We start from the raw sequence: 21726 nt of genomic DNA, 5'->3' as shown, positions 1-21726 counted from the left end.
CATCCCATGAGCTACAGTTTCTACTCTATCCCCTCACCACTAAATCTTAAAGAAAAAAGAAAATAAAAAAATCGGAATACCCAACATATCCATGTTCTTTTGATGCATCTAAGGATAACATCTGGTTATCTAATGATGATAACTTTAGAAAAACACCGCACACACAGAGGTCTTTCTAAAGCTGGAACTTATAGTCATTGTTACCTAGGAATAGTTTAATGCTACTTCTGTTTCTTGTGCCGCTATATGTGGAAGTCAAGGATACAGCAAATTTTATGTCTTGGGCAGTATGCCTTCCATTCTGAGAAGTGAAAGTGTTTAAAAGCCATTTCTGTACATTTAGTAGAAAATGGAAAAGAGCAATAGACCCGATGCCAGTTTCCGCAGTCAAGAAATTTAATTTGGCCAGAAAGCTCAGTCGATTAAACAGAGAAAGTATCTTAACATAAATGTTCCTGTGTAGCTACTGAATCCACACAGGGTAACGCAAGCATCATGACTCTCATAAACAAGGGCACTTAAGGAAGAAGTCAGCTAATGACAGATCATTTCATTTCGACGTTAATACACAAGAAAAACAATTACACGCTGCAGTTGACTGACATGTTATGATGTGAAAATTCCACTGCTGGAATAGACTGCATTTTAATTGTAGATTAAAAGGTGCAATCCTTTGCAGGGGACCATGTACTGGAATGCTGCCTGGCCAGGAGAGAAGGGTAAAAAGAGATGTAACCCTTTATTGCAGGGATTAAGCATTATCTCATAAATTCAAACAATTGGTATGACTCATGTAGGAGCTTATTTTCCTCACAGTAAGAAACAGAGGCTACACAATGCAAGGTTTAAATTAGATCTTTTTCTGAAGGATGAATAGAAACCATAATGAGTCAATGATGGGCAGTCCATTTAAAGTAAAAGAGGTCAAATACAAATTATGTGTTCTAGCGATCACTCAAATAATCACAGAACATGAATTTCCCAGGAAGAAAAATGCCCTGTCCCTATATATCCTTTCATAGTCAGCTTAAAAATATATATAGTATAGCAATGAAAGACATAAGCGATGTTCAAATAAAAGTCAAAATGAAGTTAAGGTGTCTCAACACTGATAGGGAGCGTAGTGTACGGTAGCAATTTTGGCACATGGCACTCACATTTTCAGCAGGGTACCCCATGATATACACATTTCAACCATCTACTATGGTCACGGCTCTGCTCAGCTCTAATAATCCCCTCGGCAATGTTATATCACAGCCACAACATCGAAAAATAAATAGTGCTTGCAGGTAAAGGGAGCACAAGACCTTGCCTCCTCTTAGTGCTGAGTAGCTGATCCCTGAACCAGAGCACTGTCACATAGATGTAGAGGAATCTGCAAAGCAAAACATTCCTTAGGATTTTAGGTTGCTCCTGTAGCAGATTAGGATAGTGGGGGAGCATGGGAAAGTAAGTAAATGTTTATGATGCTACTTACTATATAGTGAACCAGTTACTTTAGCCAGCATGGGCAATGTAAAGGATAGGTTCGACTAGAACAGCACAAGTACCGAGCACCTTCACCAGTGTTTCTGGATACCAGACAGCTAACTGTGGCAATATTAGCACCAATAATACATAAAGTGCTAAGGTGCTGTAGATCCCACCTTTATTCACTGCTCTGTCCTCACTGGAAGCTGTGAGTAAAAGGAAAGAATATATTAGGGTGAATTTCTGTCTTTCCTTTGCTGGGCAATGTAACGGTTTGCTGCACTACAGACACAACAGGCAGAGTGTACTTGCATAGTTACAAAGTTGGTAAGGTTGAATAAAGACAAAAGTCCATCCAGTTCAACGTCTGTGTGCGCGTGTGTGTTTATGTCACTACAATTTCCCATATCCCTGAATATTGCATTCACTAAGATGCCCATCAAAAAAGTTTTGAGAAATTATCAACACTTACTTTCCGATATCCGGCACCATCTGATCCCCCACCCACCAGAGTGCCCTAAAATTCTGCCAAAAGTTTCAACTTTCTGCTTACCAGTATTTAATTTTCCTATTCTATAAAATGTGAAACCTGCAAAGGGCTATGGAACATCCTGTCCTACCCCCATGCCACAGCACTGGAACCTGGTGATTTGCATTTTACAAAAAATTCAGCATTATGGGGAGGCGGGAGATGGTGATAGCCATAACAACAAAAGATGTCAGGCGTTTCTCAGCACTTCATCAATGGATTGGGATAAACAGCCAATGCTACCTCCTATTAAAAAAAAACCAAAAACCTTGTAACCTAACACAAATTCATGTTAAAAGAAAAACAACTTCAGGGCCACCAAGGCTGCCTTAGAGAGCCACAACCTATGCAAAGGCTTCAGCTGTGCACTCTGGATTAGTGTGAAAATCCTGTGTAACTAGAACTCAAAAATAATTATCTGTCAAGGAGCCAGGCTGGTTGTGAAAATGCTCTTCAATTTTGAAGCTTTGGTAGAAAGATTATAATGCAGTATTACACAGCAATGGGATACATAATGCAGGGATCCAGTCTTAATGATTGCATGTTCCAACACGGTCTTTTATTTTAATTAACTGTTCAAATAAGTGAAATGTACAAATTAACACCAGTGCATACATTTGAATTGTTCTTCGGCTTTTACTGTACCAACATCTAAAAACGTCACACAGCTCCAGACACATGAAGCACAAAAATGCTGAATCAATAGCCCTGAGCAAGTGCCATCAGAGAGACAGATAAGACTTGTGCCCAGTAAAAGTAATTGACTTGCAATGTTTTTAGAAAGCGTATTCCGCTCACTGGTATTTAACTCTCCTATTTACGGAGGCTTTTAAAACCATGCTATGATTCATATCACCTTGGAAACACAATGAAGAAACTAGAGTACATAGTGTTCTGTTCCTTCAACTCTGGGAAACACTGTATGCATTGGGCACATACATTTCCACTGCCGATCCTAAAGGCATTTAGAATGCACTGGGCACATACATCCAATGCAAGCTTTGAAAGTATTTAGGAGAAGGCAAGATTTAGGCTGATCAATGGACACGCATAAGGGAAAATATTACATGCTTTTTTTATGCTTACTATATTTTTGAAAATAGGCAATATATGCTTGTACAACTAATGAGAGGGTTAAAGTTGGCCATTGACAGTAAAAAATTGATTTCTGATCCAGATGTGTACATAACAGATATTATTACAGAGCTCTAGATTATAGAGATCTGTAATAATCAGGCAGCATATGTGCAACTCATCAAAAGTCCTGGGTGGACAGTTAGTCAATGGGATGGAAATCAATGATTTGCACGTCTCCCCCCACTATCCCGAAATGAGGAATAGCCAAATAGAGGTTCTAGCTTTTGCCTTTTTGAAAGCTAAAGTAAAGCAACAAATCATTAAAGTGTAACAAAAAAATTTTTGTTTTTTTTTTTGGCTAGAGTAACAGAGGGTTATAACCCCTGTAAGATTCTTTGCCATCTGTGTTACATAGGGGAGATTTCCCTTTACTTCCTGTCCCATAGCCAAAACAGGAAGGGAGAGGAAATCCCTCTAAAGTGAGGGAACCCTGGAGTGTCACCATTGAAAGATTTCCCCTCTATTTCTGTACTGATGTCAACCCAAAACTGGGGATTTTCTTTCACTTTTGATGATAATGGTAAACAGATCAAATAGAGGGTCAATCTCCCTAATGAGAGCATAGACAGCAATAAAAAACAGAAAGGTGTTCTAATCCCTCTCCAATCTATCCAAATAACAAAAAAAAAGTCTAGTCACACGTCAACTAAACAGTAATTCGCTTTGGTTAATTTTGACTTATCGGGGAATCATTAAACGTATACTTCCAGTCAAAAGTTTTTAAACAATTGACATGTAAAAAAAAAATAATCTTGGAATCTTTTCCTTTAAACACAGTGTAATATAAATCTTTGACTCAAAGTAGCCACCTTTTGCAGATATAACAGCTGAACATACGCGTGGCATTCTTTCTGCAAAGGAAATCAAAAATTGTTCGGAAAGTTCTTCCCAACACTGTTCCAAAAGGTGCCAATACCAAGCGCAATGATGTTCCAGGAGAGAAGTACAGTGCCGTGAAAAAGTATTCATACTCCTTGAAATTTTCAATTTTGTCATGTTACAACCAAAAACGTAAATGTATTTTTTAATTTTATTACAGGTACTTCTATAGCATTGTCAATTTACACAGCACTTATATATATAGAGATAGTACATTCACATCAGTCCCTACCCCTCAAGGGGCATACAACCTAACCCTCAAGGGGCATACAATCTAAAGTCCCTAACTTACATATACACAGTATCTCACAGACGTTAGTACACCCCTCACATTTTTGTAAATATTTATTATTTTTTGCCGGCACTGGGGAGCTACAGTTCATTGAGGGAACTATGAATGCCAACATGTACTGTGACATACTGAAGCAGAGCATGATCCTTCCCTTCGGAGACTGGGCCGCAGGGCAGTATTCCAACATGATAACGACCCCAAACACAGCTCCAAGACGACCACTGCCTTGCTAAAGAAGCTGAGGGTAAAGGTGATGGACTGGCCAAGCATGTCTCCATATCTAAACCCTATTGAGCATCTATGGAGCATCCTCAATCGGAACATGGAAGAGCGCAAGGTCTCCAACATCCACCAGTTCCATGATGTCATCATGGAGGAGTGGAAGAGGACTCCAGTGGCAACCTGTGAAGCTCTGGTGAATTCCATGCCCAAGAGGGTTAAGGCAATGCTGGAAAATAATGGTGGCCACACAAAATATTGACACTTTGGGCCCAATTTGGACATTTTCACTTAGGGGTGTACTCACTTTTGTTGCCTGCAGTTTAGACATTAATGGCTGTGTTGAGTTATTTTGAGGGGACAGCAAATCTACACTGTTATACAAGCTGTACACTCACTACTTTACATTGTAGCAAAGTGTCATTTCTTCAGTGTTGTCACATGAAAAGATATAATAAAATATTTACAAAAATGTGAGGGGTGTACTCACTTCTGTGAGATTCTGTACATACACATACTAGGGCAAATTTAGACAGTATCCAATTAACCTACCAGCATGTCTTTGGAGAGTGGGAAGAAACCAGAGTACCCGGAACAAACCCACAAAGGCACAGGGAGAACATGCAAACTCCAGGCAGGCGGTGCCGTAGTTGATTTGAACCAGTGACCAGAGTACTGCCAGGCGAACGTGCTAACCATTTAGCCACTGTGCTGCCCAAATGTATTTTATTGGGATTTTATGTGATAGACCAAACACAATGTGGCACATAATTGTGAAGTGGAAGGAAAATAATAAATGGTTTTCACATTTTTTTTTACAAATAAATATTTGAAACATGTGGCGTGCATTTGTATTCAGACCCTTTTACTCTGATACCCCTTACTAAAATCTAGTGGAACCAATTGCCTTCAGAAGTCACCCAATTAGTAAACAGAGTTCACCTGTGTGTAATTTAATCTCAGTATAAATACAGCTGTTCTGTGAAGCCCTCAGAGGTTTGTTAGAGAACAATCGTGAACATACAGCTTCATGAAGCCCAAGGAACATACCAGACAGGACAGGAGTAAAGCTGTGGAGAGGTTTAAAGCATGGTTAGGTTATAAAAAAAAAATCCCAGGTTTTGAACATCTCATGGAGCACTGTTCAATTCATCACCTTAAAATGGAAAGCGTATGACAACTGCAAACCTACTAAGACATGACTGTCCACCTAAACTGACAGGCTGGCTAAGGAGCGCATTAATCAGAGAAGCAGCCAAGAGGCCCATGGTAACTGTAGAGGGGCTGCAGAGATCCACAGCTCAGATGAGAGAATCTGTCCACAGGACAACTACTAATCGTTTATTTCACACATCTGGTCTTTATGGAAGAGTGGCAAGAAGAAAGCCATTGTTGAAAGAAAGCCAAAAGAAGTCCCATTTGAAGTTTGCGAGAAGCCATGTGGGGGACACAGCAAACATGTGGAAGAAGGTGCTCTGGTCAGATGAGACCAAAATTTAACTTATTGGACTAAAATCAAAATGCTATGTGTGGCAGAAAACTAACACTGCACATCACCCTGAACACACCATCCCCTCCGTGATACATGGTGGTGGCAGCATCATGTTGTGGGGATGCTTTTCTTCAGCAGGGACAGGGAAGCTGGTCAGAGTTGATGGAAAGATGGATGGAGCCATATACAGGGCAATCCTAGAAGAAAACCTGTAAGGATCTGCAAAAGACTTGAGACTAGGGCGGAGGTTCATCTTCCAGCAGGACAACGACCCTAAACATACAGCCAGAGCTACAATGGAATGGTTTAGATCAAAGCATATGTATGTTAAAATGACCCAGTCAATGTTCAGACCTAAAACCAATTGAGAATCTGTAGCAGGACTTGAAAATGACTGTTCACAGACGCTCTCCATCCAATCTGACAGAGATTGAGCTATTTTGGAAAGACAAATAGGTAAAAGTTTTACTCTAGATGTACAAAGCTGATGGAGACATCTCCAAAAAGACTTGCAGCTGTAATTGCAGCAAAAGGTTGTTCTACAAAGTGTTGGCTAAATACAAATGCATTCCACAATTTTCAGGTATTTGTAAAAAAAAAATGTTGAAAACCATTTATCATTTTCCTCTCACTTCACAATTATGTGCCACTTTGTGTTGGTCTATCACATAAAATCCCAATAAAATAAATTTCTGTTTTTGATTGTAATATGACAAGATGTGGAAAATTTCAAGGGGTATAAATACTTTTTCAAGGAACTGTAGATAACCACAGTATGGGCAGCTCCAACAACTCATCTGACCAGCAATGAGACATGAGCACAAAACAAATAAAGGAGAACTTCCAACCCTGTGGAAGTCAATAGAATCACAAGCCCTGGAATAGTTAAAATAGAAATTCACTTTAATGTTGGGTAAAAAAGCATGAAATGTGGGAGTGCCCAGATTCATACATCACCAAGCCAGTGGAGAGGAGAAACACATATTCCCAAAAGCTAGAGCAGTGTTTCTCAACCTTTTTCCAGTTGGGGCGCCCTTGAAAAGTATTTTCAGTCACGAGGCACCCCTGTCCAAGGCTTGGTTCACGTTACTGTGTGTCGTGGGATGCACGTGAAATCGCGCTCATTCCTGACATGCAGATAAATGCTCTGCTCTTTAGGGGTACCCCATACATTGGCAAACGCGGGGTTCTTTTGGTGTGGTGCAATTTTAAAACTAAGGTCAGGGATGACTTTCCCTGCATTTCTGCGGGTAAGGCAGCCCATTGAAAAGAATGGGCTGCCCTACACACAGCCACACTGCAGAAACAGCAGCAGAGGGTATACACATGTTGTTGCCGCAGCTGGAAGTATACCTCCAGGTGAATGGAGTTGAACTACAACCACCCCGCAACTGTTGTGGTGTGGTGATTGATGTTGGGGTTTAACCAGGTGGTGAGGAGGCAACATATTGCCTCTTTACCACCAGTCAAATGCCTTTGAAATGCGATCTGAGCATGGATTGTTTTTCAGAGGAGCAACAGTCCTTGCTGCTAATATGACAAGTCCTAAAAAAGCAGTTTTGATAAGACAGGAATGGGGGGGGGGGGGCGAGATTAAAAGTAAAATACATATACACACATAGGCACATGCGTACAGCATTCTGAAAAGTTACAGTACTTTAGCCGCTATCACACAGCCGTGTACTGCACTCTAGGGGGAAGCAGAGAGCACAGAAGACACTACCCTTCCCTTTGCTTTCACTTTGCTCAGCGGTCCAACGGCCGGGGATCGGGCTTAAGTGACAGCCATTCTCTCCCTGCGGCACCCCAGTTGAAAAAGGCTGAGCTAGAGGATGACACATAATCCTGGACCCAACAATCAGCCCAGGAGCCTCAAGACAGTGGGAAGGGTGTGTAGATGGCAGTAGTTGACATCACGGAGATGGCACGTTTGCTGGAAGTCACGTGTGCCAGATCCGGGTGTTATGTCATACACCTGGCGCAAAACCGCTCGAACAAGGGCTGGTGAGGGCAAACTGGAAGCCTAGGGGAGCACTCAAACCATGTCAAACCAAAGGAGAGAAGCCGGTCATCATGATAACATGTTTCAGGTACTTGCCCCTTCCTCAGATCATGCCTGAAGTCTTCTCTTCACCGTTGAAACTGAAACTTACTTAAATCAGAGCTATGCTGTTCTTGAAGCTGCTGTCATGTGAGTAGCCTGTCAAACAAGCTGATGACTCTAAACATGTCTTCGGATTCTGTTGTGGCTTTGAGTCTGCCAGACCTCCTGCCAGAGTTTCTTCCAGTTTCCCAGTGCCTTTTGATGATGTAGGAAACTGTACTCACTAACACCTTGGCTTTCTTTGCAATTTCTCTAAAGGAAAGATCTATACTTTTAAGGGTCATATTGGTCTGTCAGTCTTCCTTTGCTAATTGCCTTTTTCTCACCATTTGAGAGCAATATACTACTTCCTGCTGTACAATACTTTCCAGATATTGCTTAAGAGGGTGTAGTAACACAGTCGGTTTCAACACTAGTGTAATACAGAGAGAGCTGGTAAGTAATCGAAAACTGGGACACCTGTAATAATTGTTATCATAAGCTTTCAAGGCTTAATTTACTTACATTGCTGCAGGATAAATATGAGTTGTTCACCCATTACTTCTTCCCTGATAAAGGCCTGTTTGCACAACTCTAAAATGTACATTATTTTTCAGTTTTTGTTAACACAAACTTTTTTTTCCACCTCTGGCACTTTACCGCTTACCTTTGTACCACTTCAGGTTATACGCGGGACTTGAACTGTCAAAATTTCAATAAAAACTGGGGAAATGGGGGGGGTTTCAAAACATTTGACCTGTAGTGTGCATTTGGGTTAAAAAGATTACATGGTAGGGAGGATTAAATTAAAAAAAATGAAAAATCTAACAAACCAACATATACAAGGGCTTGTCCTGATTAGGAATGAGCATGTCATTAATGCTAAACTCCAGGAAAAGCAAATGCAACCTACAAACAAGAATCATGTGTATTTTTACTCATGTTAATGTTAATTCCTATGTTATGTCATGTATATTCTTAGGGCTCGTTCACACTAGGCTGTTTTGCCAACGCTTGCCAAACGCCCCTATAGCGTTTGGCAAGCGTTGGTCCGGCGTTTGCAGAGCGTTTTTTTAACGCTCGGCAAACGCTCCGCAAACGCCGCATGCGTGGTTTAGCGGCGGTTGCTAGGCGTTTGCCGAGCATTAATAACGCCCCACAAACGCCTATAATGCAGTTTGAGTGGTGTTACCGCTCCGCAAACGCCCCGCAACCGCACCGCAAACGCCGGCCAGGCGTTTGCGGAGCGGCACCATAGACGAGAATAGGAGGCTTCAAAGCCTCCTGACTCGTCCAGAGGCGTCCGTTTTGCCGCGACGCAACGCGACGCAAACGCTCCCGTTAGAACAGCACCATGTGCTGTAATGTGCAGAATTGGCAGAGGCGTTTGGGAAGCGGTAAAAACGCTTCCCAAACGCCTCTCTGCCGTCTGCACACAAGGCTAGTGTGAACGTAGCCTTAGTCATGTTAATTCTTATGTTATGTCATGTGTGTTCTTAGTCATGTTAACATGTTCATTGTTAACATATTTAATGTTAATGTGTTCTATACATTTCTTCCAGATCTGTGCAGTACTCCAGTGAGACGTTGCCTCTGTACAGGAGCTTCCAGCATTAAAGACAAGTCAACGACATTCTCTCTTTAAGTGCAGGGTGGATGGTCTGGTCTCTGCCCCTCCAGCAGTTTTCTATAGGCAGCCTGTAGTGGCTGGAGCCTGCATCCTTCTCTCACAGTTCTGCTCTCTGCGTGGGATATGTACAACACAGTGATTGTCACTGCTACTTTTACAAGGTAATATCCCGATTTGCAAAGCCAGTTATTGCATACATATAGTGGATTTAAACCCCCTGTTGCTATTGAGAAATATTTTTAATTATTTTTTGTGCATGGCGTTCAGCTTTAACAACCCAGTGTTAGTGAGGCCCTTGCACCTTTTTGTCCATTATTTCTTGCATTGTTGCTTAGTAGTACACTTTTCTCACAAAGGGTGTCTGACTAGCGATATGAAAGCAATTCCTATACACCTGCAATGAAATATCCTGTGAGTCAGTTTATTACACACAAAAAAGAAAATGCAACCACATCAGAAGTAGCAAGAACAAACACTGTCACTAAAACACATCAACTTCCCTTCATTGTTGGCAACACTATACAAATCCTGAAGATTGTGATAACCTACCCCAACCATGGTAAACATCACTTGCCAGCTCACAAATCAACACAAGTATCCCACTGAAACACATTCTAACAATGTAGGGCACAAATCACTATAAAGATGTCAATCAGGAAGCTATAAAGTTAACAAAAATACAATGCAAGGGTTGTGCAAGTTGCAAAGGCTTGTGAGAAATCCTCTTTGCTCCCCCACCCTGTAAAAATGGCTTTACCAGCAAGCTAAAGAAATCCTGTAGATGATTACATGTTTCCATCTGTCAAAAGATCGAGAAACATAATTGAAACACTTAGGTAATTACCACTATGGAACCTTAAAAAGACAGCAAACTGGAAAGCACAATCAGCCATGTGAGGTTTAAAAATGGTGTCTTACTGGTTGATAAGCACGTAATCATGTCGTAATCATGCATTTTTAAAAAGGAAAAAAAAAAAAAACGGTAAGATACTAAGATGTGAAGTATAATGGCTGGAAAAGTTTTACTGATCATATAGGTATGGTTTTTCTGGTACAAACGTTCCTGTATCAATGTTCAGGAAAATGCTTGTGTTTATATGTGTTTCTGTAAACAGAAATACACATAGAAAGTGAAAAGAAATCCCTCCAAAGAAAGGGAATCCCTGATTATCACCAGAACTAGTGTCCCCACTGAAATATCTCCCCTGTATTACTGTTCTGGGGACAAACCAAAATTTGGGATTTTCCCTTAGCTCTGGTTCACATTTGTGCGGGTCGTGTGACTTTTGTTTGCGCAGTCACAGCAGCCCATTCATTTGAATGGGCTGCCATATATGTGTTTTCTGAAAAGAAAAAAAAAAAAAAAAAGGGAAGGTGCATGTACCTTATTTAAAAACTGCAGCTGCAGGGAAATCACAAGGTCTTTCTGACCATGTGATTTCCCTGCGGTTCCCACAACCACAAACATGCTGCGGGCTGAGATGTGTGGGGGTGTCATTCAGAATGAATGGCAGCCCTGTGCGTCTTGTAAGAGTAGCACAACTTGGCTGCGGGTGGCTGCAGGAACAGATGCGATTCCAGCACCCACAACCAACCTGCACAGTGTAAACCAGGGATTACTTTCAGTGGTAAACATGACAAATAGGAGTTAGAAAATGTCCCCAACAGGAACGCAGACAAAAACAAAACCGACAGGTGTTATAACTATGATTATCCACTCTATCCAAATTTTTTTAAAGTTTTGTCGTTAGTTATACTTTAAATCCAACGAACTACATGCTACCTCATGGATTTCTCTCTGTAATTTAGACTTGACAGTTTTATGGTGCTCCTGAGAGATGCTGTGTTCTCACACACACAGCAGCTCTGCTGTCCATTCACAGAAGCCTTTGTATTTTGTGAATGAGCTCACAAAATACAAAGGCTTGTGTTAATAGACAGCAGATGGGATGAGGGGGGCACAGCAGCTGCATGCGACTCTACAGCTGAAGGAGTTGAGACCGGAAGGTCCAGTGTCTCCTGAACTATAGCAATAGCTATCTTTTTGGAGCTCCATAAAACTGTAAGATGTAAATTAAAGAGATGAGTCCACGAGGTGGCATGCACATCACTGGACTTAATTCATAGTATGGCTTAATTCATCAAAGTGGCTGAATTCATGGCGTTCAGCTTTAAACAAAAAATGATTTGAACTTTTTTTCCAACATTGTATTCCAACAACAGTCATGTGCATGTACAGTACCTTTTACTCTTTTAGAGAAGAGAGTCAAAGTTGTGAACAGCAAACCTAAATGCATAATACCAGTAAACAAAATTATCAGCACCCCAAGAAGTGACGTTTCCTATACTTTTGGAAAGAACCCTGATGTCAGCAATAAATATGAACAGATTTGACTTTGATCGATTACATGCAAATCATAACACTAATAATGTCACCAAACTGCACGTGTGCCTGTTACTCATCAATAATGAAGTGAGCCATGTTGTGAACTGACATTCAGACCACTAATTTAATAGGAACACTGCAGTGAATGTCCAAATGACTGAATAAAAAAATGGCAGCGTCCGCGATGCTAATAAATGAAGCCTGCAGGAGTTCCTGGCATACCTTCCCCCAATTGTAGCCATTATAAAGCCAAAGTACAGAGTTATATTCCTAATTATATCACCAGCAAAACAGGTATGGACACCACAAGTTAGAATTCTAGAGTGATACAAAAAGCAGAAGGGAATTCATCCCACTCGCAGTAAAGCCAATCTGTAGTATCATGTTTGGTGCAATTTACCCTTTAGGATGGTTCGAAAGCTCTCCATAAAAATAGATATAAATAATAATAAAATAGTGTTTTTGGTTTGTGGTGCTCAGATGCAGTGTAATTACGCTTTAATTTCAATAATAAAATGGTATGACTTTGGCTGCCATCTACCAAACTTAAGTGTTCCGTACTCAGGAAGTGTTAGAGGTCTCACATTACTTCAAACTGTGTGCAATTAATGCAGGAAACACAACAATGATCCATTCCACAAGGCATCCAGTAACCAGAAGAAAACACAATCATGGAACTGCCCTATTAATGCATGGCATCAGAATCATTGCTCCATGCTGGACTCCCACATAACATTCCCATTCACACAAGTACTGGAGGAGATTTCCAAAAACTGGAATACTGAGAATCTGGTTCAGCTGTGTGTGGTAGTCAGTCAGCTTCTAAGGCTGGCTATACATTATACAATTTTGTTGAGAATTTTGCTTTCGATTTACCATATAATGAGGTCAAACCTAAACAACACTTTCAACTGTATCCAATTAGGCAGGCCCTTATGCCTCGTACACACTAAGAAAATCGTACGAAAATTTTCGTACGCGGACCGATCGTCCGATCGTCAGTACACAGCTTTCAAGAGCCGATCACAACAATTCGTATGACAATATCCGAAGGGACAAGCGCAAAAATTTTTCTCATACGACACCAGATTGCACGATTTTTGTTTAATCAGTACAGTAGTCGTCTGAAAATACAATACAAATGCAACGCAATACATGACATCACTTTCAAATTTATTTTCTTTCATAGGAGAATTTTCGTATCTTTAGTAACCTTTTCCCTTTCGATGTGAGACTAGCAGGTGAAAAAATACGGCCGATCGTTCATCTGATATTCTCATCGTGTGTACGGGGCATAACACTACATAGTCGAAGGTAAATCTTAAGCAAATTGGGCAGTAATTGGACAGAAAATTGTATAATGTATGGTCAGCCTATTCAATTAAGCTTTGGCAATAAAATCTGGAAGCCAATTGGTTTCTATGCAATGCTTCAGATTCTTCACTATCCAGTTTCAGTAATAAACCCCACAGTGGCAGAGAGACCATATCTGTTGTGCTCCTTCCAAAAGTTTCTATAAATGTGTTACTGTCCTACAATCAACTGTAATCCAAATGATGGAAATGCTGTTGTCACAAAGCACTAAAAAGGGTATCTTCAGGATATGAATCAAAATGAATTCAACATCTGGTATAGAAAAACTTTGTATTTCATTATAATTATGTATTATAACATAACCTTATGTTTGTCATGCAACTAATATAAAACATTATTATATGCACTTCAGTTACTCAAAAGATGACATAAGACCTTTCCATAAGGCCCCTTTCACACCGATGCACTGCGGATTTCCCAAAGGTTCATGCAGGTTATCTATGCTTTGCTATAGACTTCCATCAGATCAGACTGGCTTGGTGTGCTTTCAGAAAACGCACCAAAACCACTTGATCTAATGGAAATCTGTGGCAAAGCAAGGGTAACCTACACAAAACCGGGGGTACACTATGCTGCGCCTCTGCTGTGGGGAAACCAGAGAGGATCATTGTGAAAAGGGCCTTAGGGCTAGGTTCACTTTTATGTGGGTATGCATGTTAATCGCAGGCATTCCCACACCTGCAGATAAACCACCCCGCTATTTAGCAGATACATGGGGCTGCCATTAATTAACAACACCCCCATGCATCTGAAAACAGCTGCGGTTTTAAAAGGTGCAGGGACCTTTTCCTTGCATTTCCCACAGGTACAACAACCCATTCAAATGAATGGGCTGTTGTGGCACCACAAACGTGACCTACACCAATCGCATAGGTGTGAACCTAGTCTAACAATGACTTTTATTCTTTTTTTTTTTGACTGGGGGAAAAAAAAAAAATAAAATTGCTCACTCAAACACAACACAACAACAAAAGACTGCCATATAACCGTGTGACAAGAAACTAAAACAAATTTTTAGTTTTTTTTTTTTAGTACATAGCCCATTTCTTCAGACCACTACTAGTTACACTGAGCAGTCTTTACCTCAGATATTTACCACAGTATTTGTAGCTGCTGACTTTTAATTTCATTTTTTTTTCTTTGGGAGATAGCGGGGGCCGCAGCTCCACTTTAATAAGTGGAGATCCGGCCCCCGCCACCTCTATAAAAAAAAAAAAAGTAAAAAAGTCAGCAGCTACAAATACTGTGGCTGCTGACTTTTAATAGTAGGGTACTTACCTGTCCATGCATCCAGTGGTGTCCTCACCCCAAGCCGATTCTTCAAATCGGCTGTCGGGTGCTAGCACCACCATCTCAACTAAGGGAAACTGGCAGTGAAGTCTTGCGCCTTCACCACACGTTTCCTACTGTGCTTTGTCAATGTGCTGAGTTGGCCGCAGTGATCTGAGCCAGAAATTCGGCCCCGCCGCAGCCCTCTGGGACACTTCCAAGCACCCAGAGGGCTGCGGCGTGGCCGAATTTCTGGCTTAGTTCACTGCAGCCAACTCAGCCAGAAGTGGGAGTGAATACCTGTTAAAACCAGTCGGAGGGAGAAAAGCAGAGTTTCCACTTTTGGGTGAAACTCTGCTTTAAAGAATATATCAACCCCAAATTTTATATTCTTTACATGCAATAATTTTCTGGCCGAAGCAGTGCATTATCTGACAGAAATGCGGGGGTGCCAATATTTTTGGCCATGACTGTACTTGTATGAAAATCCTGTATCATGTTCTCTTTGTATTGTTTCCTTTTTTGTGAAATCCCCGCTGTTTCTGCTAGTCCCTCTGCTTTCCTATTAAAAATTGACCACACTAGGCATGAACGAACACTGTAGTTAGTTCTCTAGCTGTGCTGAGAACTCAGTCTGCTATCCTACGATAATCCAACTTGTGCTAACAACCCCCCCCCCCCCCTTTCCCTGCACAGCCACTCACTGGGAAGATCAGTGTGCTGTTTCTCTTCCCCTAGCTCTCTGAGCTCCTTATGCCGTGGAGAACAGAGGGTATGTGATCACTTATAAAAAAGGTGGGGGGGTTATATTTTTTTTATATCTATACACGAATGTTTTGCTTTTAATTTCTGTTTTAAACTGAATGGGTTGTTTTACAAGGCAATCGTTTACATATACGTTAAGATGTTCATAAATGTGACATTTATCAACAAAGAAATGTTGTCTGAGAAATTCTATTTTATTAATGAGTCCATGTATGGGCCAGCAGCAATAAATATCAATTTTCATGTCACGATTCCTGCATGACCACTCATTTCCCATAGCTACAGCCAAGCAAGCTACAGATTGGTCACAGCCAAAGGAAGACATCTGCAGCCTGAACTGCCCATGTAACTTGCGCTCCAATGACATGACTTATCATGAGAAGCATAACAATCATTATGCGCAAATGTGCTATACACAAATATAAAAACAAAAGAAGAAAACCTAATTACACTCTTCATGCATTTGTGTTGAAGGGGATGTTATAGTTAATACAACATTTTGTGTTTTTACTATAATTACATGTGTTGTATTACTAGCACATTTCTCCCTTCCCTGAGGTTATGTGTACATAATGAAAAACACTACATAGCTGTAGGCCACAGAATCCATTCAGATGCAATGCACTTGCCACACTGGCTTGTAGCCTAAAACAACAAAAGAATCCCTTCCCTGGCGGAGGCATCTGACTTTCTTGTGGTTTGGTTGCAGAATTAGAAATCGCACAAAGTAAAAGTTGACATGCAGGCCTGGAGGCTTGTAGCTACCTAGAGCAATGTTCTAATCGTTAACTTTACCTACATTGTTACCATTCTCTAACTGTACAGCCTGACCTTACCAGTATCTATACTACACAAGCATACCTTTCCCACATGTAATCCAAATACAACCAGTCTATTTCTTTTTCCTTCAATATTGTCATAAATCTTCCAGTAATAATGCCAAGAAAGCAATAAGCAAGCAGAAAATTCATGGTACAATTAACAAAACTATGAGGCATATTTCAAATATTGGGGCTTTGTCTGGCTAGCAATGGGATTGCTGAGAGCGCTCATACCTGCTCCAATGGCTTGTTTTCTTGCTGGACACACCGTTGAGATATTATTATAATAATACAGGACTTATATAGCGCCGACAGTTTGCTCAGTGCTTTACATTATGGAGGGAGACAGTACAGTAACAATACAATACAAGAGGGATTAGAGGGCCCTGCTCCTTGGAGCTTACAATCTAGGAGGGAGGGGATAGTGGTACACGAGGTAATTAGCTGTGGGGGATGGAGTGGTAGGAAGAGTAGAGGATTCCAGTATTAGCTGGGGTCGGGGTAGGCTTGACTGAAGAGATGGGTTTTCAGAGTGTGCCTAAAAGTGAGCAGAGTAGGCGATAGCCTGATAGATTGGGGTAGGGAGTTCCAGAGGATGGGTGAAGCCCTTGAGAAATCCTGGAGACGAGCATGGGAGGAGGAGACAAGGGAGCTAGAGAGTAGGAGGTCTTGCGAGGAGCGGAGAATACGGTTTGGATGGTATTTAGAGACAAGGTCGGTGATGTAATTAGGGGCACAGTTATAAATGGCTTTATACGTTAGTGTTAGTGTTTTGAATTTTATCCGTTGGGCAATTGGAAGCCAGTGGAGGGATTGGCAGAGAGGGGTGGCAGATACAGAACGGTTAGTAAGGTGGATAAGTCTGGCAGCAGCATTCATGATAGACTGAAGAGGGGATAGCCTGCGGTGAGGTAGGCCAGTGAGGAGGGAGTTACAGTAGTCAAGGCGAGATATAAGGGAGTGAATAAGTTGCTTAGTAGTTTCCGAGGTTAGGAACGGACATATCTTGGAGATGTTGTGGAGGTGAAGTCTACATGAGTTTGTCAGTGATTGGACCTGGGGCTGAAAGGACAGATTGGAGTCTAGGATTACACCTAGCACTCTGGTTTGTGGGGTGGGACTGATGATAGTATTGTTGATCTTGATGGAGAAGTCGGGGGGGGCACGGGCTGGGGGGAATACTAAGAGCTCAGTTTTGGAAAGGCTGAGTTTGAGGAAGTGGAGTGACATCCAGTCCGATATGTCACTTAGTAGGCTGGTGATGTGATTGTAGACTGAGGTTGTGAGGTGAGGGGTAAAGAGATAGCTTTGTGTGTCGTCGGCATAGAGATGGTAGTTGAAGCCGTTGCATTGATGCTGCTGTCGGAGCTTCAACCAGCAAGAGAACAAAATTGTAGGAGCAAGCAAGTTCTCTCTTAGCAACCCTTTCAGTGGTAAGTAGCCACCAACAGCGGAATTACTATTGTGGCATAGAATTTAGGGTTTGTTCACATAGTGAGTCTCCCTAGTAGTTTGATGGATAGATCTGATCCCTGCTATGTGCCCAACACAAATAAATACAAAAGTGTGTATTGGGCTGAATGGCTCAGTTCACACATGGTAGTTTGGGGTGGGAGTCCAACCTCAATGGCTGCATATCTTTCTCCCCTGAGGAAAGAAGTCCATTTGCAGGCAGAACAATCAAAGTACTCAAAGTTGGATGGCAAGTCTTTCTGCAATCAACATAAGTGAATAAGACCATACTTAGATTGTAAGCTCCAAAGAGCAGGGCCCTTGAATCCCTCGTGTTTTGTTTTGTTACTGTATTGTCTCATGTTCTGTCCCCCACTATGATGTACAGTGCTGAGCAAACCTTTCTGGCGCTATATAAATACTGTATAATAATAATAATACTTGAAAGTACAGATTTCTACCAGGACATCACACACAGTTATTCTTTTCAACTATGGGTAGAATATAAATGTAGCCCAATAAGATTAAGACAGGTAAAAAAAAAATGTAACCTGGGGTAGCACAGTGGCTAAATGGTTAGCACTTCCACCTGGCAGTACTAGGGTCATTGGTTCAAATCCCAACAATGGCACCACCTGCCTGGAGTTTACAGGTTCTCCTTGTGTCTGCATGGGTTTCCTCCAAAGACATGCTGGTAGGTTAACTGAATCCTGTCTAAATTGGCCCTAGTATGTGTATGTATGAATGTAAGTTAGGGACCTTAGATTGTACACCCCTCAAGGGTTAGGGACTGATGTGAATGTACAATATATATGTAAAGCGCTGCATAAATGGACAACGCTATATAAGTACCTGAAATAAATAAACAACAAGTATCTATACCCAATGAACAACTACCTAAATTGTTTGCTGTAAAGGATAAATACATGATCTTTTATCCCCCCCCCCCCCCATAACGCCAACTGTCAAAACACCCCTTTCCTGAACGCGATTCTTCTGCTAAACTCGGATATAAGCCCATGTGTGCATGGACACATAGGCTTTTATTGAGTTGAAAAAAAAAAAAACACCAAATGCTCCTAGCAGTGTGCATGAGACCTTATGAATTCCAGGGATTCTCCTTTAGCTTTGTAGATTGTGGCAACTGGCTCCAGATTCCTCAAACAGTTCGATAACCAGTCCCATAAACCACATTCTCAAAGCACATCTGTCAGTTTAATAAGGAGTGCCAACAGCTTCCCCACCCAACTGATAGCAGAATGCAACAGCACAAGTGTTAAAAACCATCACTAGCAACAGGCAAATGGAAGGCTGTAAAGCCCCGAAGTCTGAGCATAGTCTCTACTGAAACAGTAAGATATACCTTTATTAAACCCACAACAGTAAAATCAGTCTGTGTATGCAGTAAAGCATGCTGGTTATACTCACTGTGGAACCTAAGGGGTTTGACCCTGACTTCTCTGATCCTCCCCTTTTTCCAGCGTCTACCTCTTATCTCCTGATAAGGCATATGTGTGGAGACACCGCACATGCTCAGTTTGGTGTGTATTGCTAGAGAGTTTTTTTTTTTCTTCTTGGGAGAGTGCATGTGATCAGCACAGGGCCGATCAGCACTGTCCAAACAGAGGTCAGGGGTTCTAAGTCCTCCTAGAGAAAACTCCTCCTACAAGCTTTAACCAGTGCTCGGCTAGACACTGACAGTAGTAACCAGATTGCACTAACTGCTGATGAGAAAAGGTATTTAGCAGTTTATATTTACTAAAATAATTGCATTTCCATGTTCTGTGTACTATGGGAGACCAGATATAGTGAATGCAGAGTCCTGGGTTTAGTAACACTTTAAATCTAAAGATCAGATCAGAATAATAATAAATATCAAAATATACAAAATTCACACGCACAGCAGAATTCCAAATTATACAAACACGTCTTATTTATACTACCATACGCCAATTAAAGTCTGTGTTCTTCCGGCATGAAATGTTTTTGGCATTCCAGCTTTTAGCTCTTTTGTTGCCATGGACATACAGGGAAAATGGACAGACAAGAAAATGGAAACACTACATGATTTGCAGATATGAAAGTGGAGACATGTTTCCCATTGAAAACGGAAATGATGTAACATCCTTTGCTTCTGCTGTGTGATGAGACATCTAGCTAAGATGGGAAGCCTCACTTTCGTCATTCACTAGGTGCACTGCTAGTAATATGGAAAATTGCCCTCTCTGAAGCTCAGTAAGCTCTGACATGACTCCATATTACTAGCAGTGCACACAGTGAGGCTTCCCACCTGTTAGCTAGGTGTCTCATCACACAGTGGAGGCAAAAGAATATTACATCACTTCAGCTTTCAACAGGAAACATGTTGTCACTTTCACACCTGCAAATCTAACCCCTGTAAGTACCACGTCTGTGGCAGCACAGCCCTGTAAACTGACTTATGACTTCTTTAGTAGAGGGGAGTCTGTTTACGAGTTCAGTCAAGTGTTTGGCTTTCTAGTGGAATTGATTTGGATGGCATTATAGCCACCTGATCACTTCCACCCATGCTGCAATATTTTTCCCTCACTTCCTATTTAGTGAAACTGTTGCCAGCAAAATGAAGAGTAAAGCTCCAAAACACAGCCCAAACAGCAGTGAAATTATCTTTTCTCACTCTATCCAAGACTAAAAAAAAAAAAAAAAAAAAAAAAAAAAAAAAAAAAAAAAGATTTTTTTGGCCCGACATACACTTTGAAATCCAGAGAAAGACATTTGAAGTAGCTCTAAAGCCTTAAGGTTTTTTACCTTAATGTGTTCTACAGGATGTTTACCTACAAAAAAATACAAAATAAACACAAAGGACAATACTTCCCATCAATTAAATGAATAACTTGACTTGTGCTGTGTTCTAGGTCAGTAGAAATCTTCCGTCCTCTAATACCACATCCCCCCACCCCCAGGTGTACACTTCCAGTGCAGGGGGGTTAACAGAACTGCAGAACTGAAGAGCTGACATAGGCTCTCATCAAGAGTGAAATAACAGTGAATTGGCAAGCGGGCGACCAGCTATGAATATTGCACCACATCCCTTGCAAATATTCAATAGAGAAGATGGGATCTTTCAGGGTGCATGAACATGAATACTAAACATATTAAAAAGTTATATCATTTTTATTTCATATTTTTGTAAGAAAAACAAAACAAGAAAGGAAAAAAATATAGAAATATAAAAACAATTTCTGTACTAAGGGTAAAACTGAGATTCAAACTTGGTTAGGTAATTGTAGTTACTCCCTACATGTTTCGCCCTCACGGGCTTCTTCAGGGGAATTTTTTTAAGGAATTTCAACCGCTGAGACAGTCTAAGGTATATCAAAGGAAAATTATATAATTACCAAACTTTAATTTATCCAATACAAAACATTTAATCAAATATATGTATATATGGGACTCAATGGCTCACCCTGGATGTGAAAGCTCACAGAGCTAGGAGAAAATGACCTAACAAAGATCTTAATTGGCCTACACGTCCAAAACAATCAAGAGTGCCCAACTATGCCAGCCCTTTCCACCCCTCCATTCATACTACAGCTACATACTACAGCTTTACATACTACAGCTACATACTACAGCTTTTATGAATGAAAAGTGATCTATGAATGGAGGGGGTGAACCTTTCAATCACCCACCCATCCTGCATTTGTAGATCCTGTTTCAATCATAAAAGCTGTAGTAATGGCTTCTATGAAAGGGTGAGCTGAGCATGAATTTCCCTGCTATGTGTAATTTGCGATGACAGTGTTTATACTTTATATCACCCAGTGTACACATTATCATAGCCACGTTGGCTGGTTATCACCAAATAAAGTCAGGAAATGTCAGGCTGCAAAAAACAAAAACAGATTCCTCATCCACACTATACAAAGCAGATGAACAAATGTTTTAT

The 21726-nt window shown here is 41.0% G+C and overlaps 1 protein-coding gene across 6 annotated transcripts in view; it reads right to left on the bottom strand.

Moving 5' to 3' along the window:
- Nucleotides 1–21726, bottom strand: part of SIPA1L1 (signal induced proliferation associated 1 like 1) — a 419939-nt gene that overhangs the window by 385630 nt on the left and 12583 nt on the right. The gene's annotated exons all lie outside the window — the stretch shown is intronic.

This window comes from Staurois parvus, unplaced genomic scaffold (genome assembly GCF_062004578.1).
Source record: "Staurois parvus isolate SC_StPar_1 unplaced genomic scaffold, SC_StPar_1.0 ptg000414l, whole genome shotgun sequence".
In the NCBI taxonomy this organism is placed as follows: Eukaryota; Metazoa; Chordata; class Amphibia; order Anura; family Ranidae; genus Staurois; species Staurois parvus.
The sequence above is the reverse complement of the archived record's forward strand: the minus strand, read 5'-3'. Positions and strand labels throughout refer to the sequence as shown.